Source organism: Paramisgurnus dabryanus, chromosome 21 (genome assembly GCF_030506205.2).
Source record: "Paramisgurnus dabryanus chromosome 21, PD_genome_1.1, whole genome shotgun sequence".
NCBI lineage: Eukaryota > Metazoa > Chordata > Actinopteri > Cypriniformes > Cobitidae > Paramisgurnus > Paramisgurnus dabryanus.
In genome coordinates this window covers 6,973,491-6,980,044 of record NC_133357.1, presented here as the reverse complement: position 1 = coordinate 6,980,044, position 6,554 = coordinate 6,973,491, and positions in this window count along the sequence as shown.

Sequence of the window (6,554 nt, the reverse complement as noted above, 5' to 3'; positions counted from 1 at the left end):
GAGTAGCCAGGAGGGAGGTGTGCCAAGGCACCTAGCGGGTGAGTCACTGCAAGGGGACAACCTGGGACAGGTACAGACACAGAAACTGCAGGCACTCCTTCGAAAGTGGCAACATGTGTTTGCGAGGCACGATGAGGACTACGGGTGCACCACAGGGCCGGCGCCACGAGGGGGCGTGAGGGGGCGTCGCCCCCTCACTGGCACTATCCCGCCCCCTTAGATAACCATTAATGTTGAATGGGATTTTAATGATAAAATGCGCTATTTAAAAATCACGTTTGCCTTGTGTATTGTCTTCCTAAAGTGAATTTTAAAGTCTAATTATTTAACAAAACAAAAAAACAAGTGTGCATGTATTCTACCGTGACACACGCCCACTCATGTGTAGCCTATAGGCTTGTTCGAATTCTTCAGGCGAAGACGTCAAAATGCCGCGAGAGCGAGACGAAACGACACTTAGTATGATTTCTCGAATCGTTCTCGCGGTACTTTGACGTCATGTGGTTGTTGGTTCTTGCAGCCGCGCCTGAAGTTGAACAAGTTTGTGTTGACGGCTTGAGGCACGCCGACAATGAGCCCGCGTTCTGAGTCTCAGAGGGAAATCAAGATGTCGAAGTGGGAAATTATATAAAAATTTACAGACAGGAGTGTGAGAGTGACCTGGGCCTGCCCTGTAGCAATGGATATATGGAAAATAACATTGGAAGTTCTACAAACCGGACTCCGGATTGTCACACATCAATTAATGCCGTGGCGTGGATGAATTATCGGAGCATTTCAGGTGCAAAGATCCAAATGTTCGGCTGTCATTAAGTCAATTCGGGCACCATGAACTTCAGCCAGACTGTACATAGTTTTGAAAAGTTCAGATGTTCATGTTCTTCAGCATCCTTGCAAGTCAACGTACAACCAACAGCCTATTATTGTTCTGCATTTAACGTTAAAGGTAAGCCTGTTCGATCTCTCTCTCACACACACCTGTTTATCAGGAGTAAATAGATAAAAAAACAGACATTGTTAAATGTATAATTAACGAATTTGAATTAGCCTATCCTACAGCATAGCTGTATATGTAAACGAGTTATTGTCATTTTGCTATTGTGGTTCTGTAGCTGCTTAATCGCTAGCTTATGGTGCATTACTTGTGGCAGTTAAAATAACTACGTTATATGATCAAATTGAACCAAAATGTTGATCAAATGTTGCGTTTGGACCGTTTTTGGGCTGAAAACCATCAACTCTATTTGCCAACACTGCCCCCCACCATTACGTAAAATTTATTTCTACCTCTGGGTCTGAACTTCTAATGAGTAACGTTAGTGTTGTGCTAATATGTGACGTTAGGTATGCGTTTTTTTGTTGTTGTTGTATTGTTCAGAGCTCTGTACGTTGCTCACTATAGCTGTAGTTTTTGTGGTTGTATACAGAGATGTTTGTTTATAACACTTTAAAACTTAATGTACCAAACCTATGTATTTTCTAGCTGGGGGAATTATATGCATTCATTTGATCGCCCCCTCTGGTATTTTAGACGCCCCCTCATCAGCGTTCCGCTGGCGCCGGCACTGGTGCACCAGGGTGGTGGAACACCACATCCCCACCGGGGATGCAGGGCCGAGTAGGGAGAGATATCGACCGATTCCACCTACCTTGTATGCGGAAGTACGTACACTCCTGCAGGGCATGTTGGGCCGGGGCATTGTCCGAGAGAGTAGCAGTCCCTGGGCGGCCCCCATCGTGCTCGTACAAAAGAAGACGGGAGCCTGGAGGTTCTGTGTGGACTATCGCAAGCTGAACTTGGTAACCAAGAAAGACGCCTTCCCCTTACCTCGAATCGAAGACTCCCTTGCTAGCCTCACGCAGTCAGCCTGGTACTCCACCTTAGATCTGGCCAGTGGATATTGGCAGGTGCAAGTAGCCGAGGCCGACCGGGAGAAGACCGCCTTCACGACCCCGTTCGGACTATTCGAATGGGACCGGATGCCCTTCGGACTCTGCAACGCTCCAGCCACCTTCCAACGCTTGATGCAACGCTGTCTTGGAGGTCAGTTGATGGAGTCAGTACTGGTGTATTTGGATGATGTGATTGTGTATTCCCCAGATTTCGATTCCCACCTCCAGCACCTAGAGGAAGTCTTCCGAGCCATGGAAAGGTACGGGCTGAAGCTGCAGCCGGACAAATGCCACCTGTTGCGGCGAGAAGTGAAGTTCCTGGGCCATGTGGTCAGCGCAGCAGGGGTGGCCGTGGACCCCGAGAAAGTCTCCGCAGTTAAGGATTGGGACGCGCCTAAGACTGTGAGGCAAGTACGATCCTTTCTGGGGTTCGTGGGATATTATAGGCGCTTTATTAAGGATTTTTCGAAGATTGCCAGGCCCCTTAACCAGTTGCTGGTTGGCACGGGACGAAGCCGGGGCCATGGATCGCCCTCTATTAACTGGGACAATGAGTGTGAGATGGCTTTTCAGAGGCTGAAGCAGGAGTTGTTACAGGCCCCCATCTTGGCGTATGCTGACTTTTCTGAACCTTTTGTCTTATATACAGACGCGAGCAACCTGGGATTGGGGGCAGTATTGGCCCAACGGCAAGAAGGAACAGAGCGGGTGATCGCTTATGCGAGCCGGAGTCTCCATCCGGCAGAGAGGAACGACGCAAATTACAGCTCCTTCAAGCTGGAACTGCTGGCCCTGAAGTGGGCCCTGAGCGAAAAGTTCAAGGACTACCTTTGGGGAGCTAAGGTAACAGTCATCACCGATAACAACCCTCTAGTACATTTGCAGACGGCGAAGCTGGGGGCCGTGGAACAGCGATGGGTGGCTCAGCTGGCCAACTTTGATTATAAGCTGCAGTATCGGCCTGGACGAGAGCATACGAACGCGGACGTCCTCTCAAGACTACCTGAGGGAAAGAGCCCCAGACGCCAGGGGTATCAAAGGGAGGATAGCCGTGAGGAGGGCTACATGATCGGGGCCGTGGAGGCGCCAGGAGGTCAGCAGGAAGCTGCACCAGGGAATTGGGGGTGGGACCCCCGCCGCTGGATAGAGAGGCAGGCCCAGGACCGGGACGTGTGCCAGGTGAAAATGTGGGTAGAGCAGAGCAAACGGCCAACGTCGGCGGAAAGATTGGCCCAGACGGAGACTGGGAGAAGATTACTGGGGCAGTGGGAGAAGTTGGAGCTACAGGAAGGAGTGCTTTGTAGGAAGACCCGCGACCCGAAGTCGGGCGAGGAAGTGAGCCAGATCGTGGTACCCGCCGACCAGGTAAACGCATTAGTCACAGCCTATCATGACCAGTTGGGACACCAGGGACAGGAGAGGACCGTATCCCTACTACGGAGATTCTTTTACTGGCCTGGGCTGGAGGCGTCTGTGCATGACTCAATTCAAGCCTGCCCCCGGTGTACACTGTTTAAATCTAGACGAGAGGCCCGAGCACCGATGGTACCCATCCATGCAAAGGCCCCCCTCCACATAATGGCAATGGATTTCCTGACGCTGGGCCGTCCCCAGGACCGTTATCAGAACATCCTGGTGATCACAGACCTGTTTACTAAGTACGCCTGGGCGGTCCCGACGCTTGATCAGACAGCCAACACCACCGCCACAGCTCTATGGCGCAATGTGTTCCAGACATTTGGGTGTCCCGAGTTTCTGCACTCCGACCAAGGGACCAATTTCGAATCTAAAGTAATCCGTGAGTTGTGCCAGTTGTATGGATGCACTAAAACCCATACGACATCATATCATCCCCAGGGAAATGGAAGCTGTGAGAGGTTTAATCAGACCCTATTGGGACTACTGGGGACGTTGGATCAACGACAGCAGAGCGACTGGGTGAGTGCTTTACCAAATCTTCTGCAAGCATACAATAATAGTGTTCATAGCACGACGGGGTATGCCCCCACTTACCTGATGTTCGGCAGACACGTCCGGATGCCCACTGACCTGGTCCTGGGAGTGGCCGCGGACCGGGAAGAAGTGAGTGTGACGGAGTGGGTGGGGCGCCACCACCAGCGTTTACATTTTGCATATGAGCAAGTGTCAAAGAAGATACAGACAGCGGGAGAAAGGAACAAACGGTTGTACGATCGGACTGCTCGAGATGCCCCCCTGTTACCAGGTGAGAGGGTCCTGGCGAGGGATAACCGGCGACAGGGAAAAGGAAAGCTGAGCGACCGCTGGGAGGCTATCCCGTATGTGGTCTGTAAGCAGCAGAGGCCGGGACAACCGGTGTATACCATCCGGCCCGAGGGAAAACCTGGCCCCGAACGGGTGGTACATCGAAACATGCTTCGCCCCTGCCCGAACTACCCCGAGGCTGCGAAGGAAGGGCCCATGGAACCAGTACCGGCGGCCCCCTGGACGGAGGGATGGGCTGTGGTACCGGGTCGACCTGTGGTGGCGCTGCCCCCGGCGGCTCAGATGCAACCAGCGCTGGCACCCGAACCGGCTGAACCTCCAGCTGCCCAGATGCAGCCAGAGCTGGCGCCTGAACCGGCTGAACCTCCAGCTGCCCAGCTGCAGCCAGAGCTGGCGCCTGAACCGGCTGAACCTCCAGCTGCCCAGAGGCAACCAGAGTTAGCACCCGAGCCCGTTGAACCCGATTCACCCATGAGACGCTCCCAACGGGAGAACCGAGGACGCCCCCCGGCCCGGTACGGTGAGTGGACGACACCGAGGCATTCCAGGGACTAGAATGCATTGGCGGGGGAGGATGTCACAGGAGTGACGATCTTTTAGGCGGAACCAAAAATTTGGAAAGTTTTGGTTCCGCCCGGATGTTTCCGCCCGGACCGGGGAGAGAAAACACCGGACATCCGGTAGCACCGCGAGGGCTGTAATCAGCCAAACTACGGACAGCTGTGAGTGATTAACAAGAGCGCCGGGTGATTGGACGAAGGCAACACCCAGGCAAATACTTAAGAGCAGTTTAAACCACAGTTGTGTTGTTGTTAGGAGCAGTGTTGGTGTGTGCTGCAGCGCTGAGTTAAACTCACCGGTTACGCCAGTCGGATTGCTGGACTCGCTCTCTCTCTCTTGTGCATCGTGGGATTTCGGCTGATGCAGATATTGAAGACCTTACGGGTTGGAAAGTAAACGGAGACTGACCTTGTAGGAATGAAGTGAGAGAAGACGGAACGTGCTACTGTGAGTACCCATCTGTGTAGTGGTGGTATTGACGACTGGAGAAAACGTTATCTGTGTAGCTGGAATCATCATACGGAGGAGTTAACCTAAGGAAACGTGAGATAACCGAAGCACCACAGTCGGGAGTAAACGAATTCATTCATTGAGTGTACCTTGTATATACTTGATCTGGATATCTTTTAAGCGCTTTCCAGCAAGAGTGGGTGGCCCTGCCCCTGAGTCAGCGTGGTGGGTGAACCGCCGGATCTTTGTGTGAGACAGCCACAGTGACGGAAAACAACTGCTAGGCCGTGTTACCATCTCCACATTCTTGCCCAGAGCGAGGCGAAGGAAGACGGGCGTCTATTGTGTGCACTGAGCGTGGTGGGTGAGTCTTGGATGTAGAAATTTCACTTTGAAGTGGTGCTGTGTATATTGCAGTGAGATTGCTGTGTCGTGTCTGACGTACCCCGCCTCCAGTCACTCGCTAGGGGCGCTGAAGAGGAAAACGGATCCTAGAATAAACCTGTGTACGATTATGCTGTGAGTGTGTTTCAGCCTTAGAAAACCCCGGAGTAGTTCCTGAAGTACTTTCGTAGCCAGACGCTTGGCGGACTTGTGTTAGGAGTGGCGGTGAAGACCTGTACGACAGGCGGTGTGAGTATTACCAGTTTCATTGCTACTTTACCCGTGTGCCGTTTATCATCACAGAGACAGAGGCGAAGGAGATCCGCTGTCCCGAGGTCTCTACAAAGGGGCGCCCCGGTCCGGTGTTCGATTGCCAACGGGCGTCGAGGAAAGGGCAGCGCTCGACCCGGTGTGACGGCGTGACACTCCCGCCCCTCTGGGGAACCAACGAGTCAGCCGAGAGGGTTTGGTCCCCGGCGCTATCTTGGAAACCACTGTCGGTCGGTGCAGTACGCCTAGCCGTGATCGTAAGTCCGCCACCCCGAGAAGTAGAGCATAACCTGTTCAGTCTGTCCATCAATAGGGAAGAAAGCTGTCGTCTGTGGAGGAAGAGAGAGAGAACCAGTGTGAGCTCCAAGGAGACCCGTTGTGAAGGAGAACCATACGTACCAGAAGCTGTAATCAGCGAGGAGGTGAGAGAACTAACTGAGAACGATTCACTGTGCCTTTGTGTCCCAGCTGTTGTCTGTGGAGGAAGAGAGAGAGAACCAGCGTGAGCTCCAAGGAGACCCGTTGTGAAGGAGAACCATACGTACCAGAAGCTGTAATCAGCGAGGAGGTGAGAGAACTAACTGAGAACGATTCACTGTGCCTTTGTGTCCCAGCTGTTGTCTGTGGAGGAAGAGAGAGAGAACCAGCGTGAGCTCCAAGGAGACCCGTTGTGAAGGAGAACCATACGTACCAGAAGCTGTAATCAGCGAAGAGGTGAGAGAACTAACTGAGAACGATTCACTGTGCCTTTG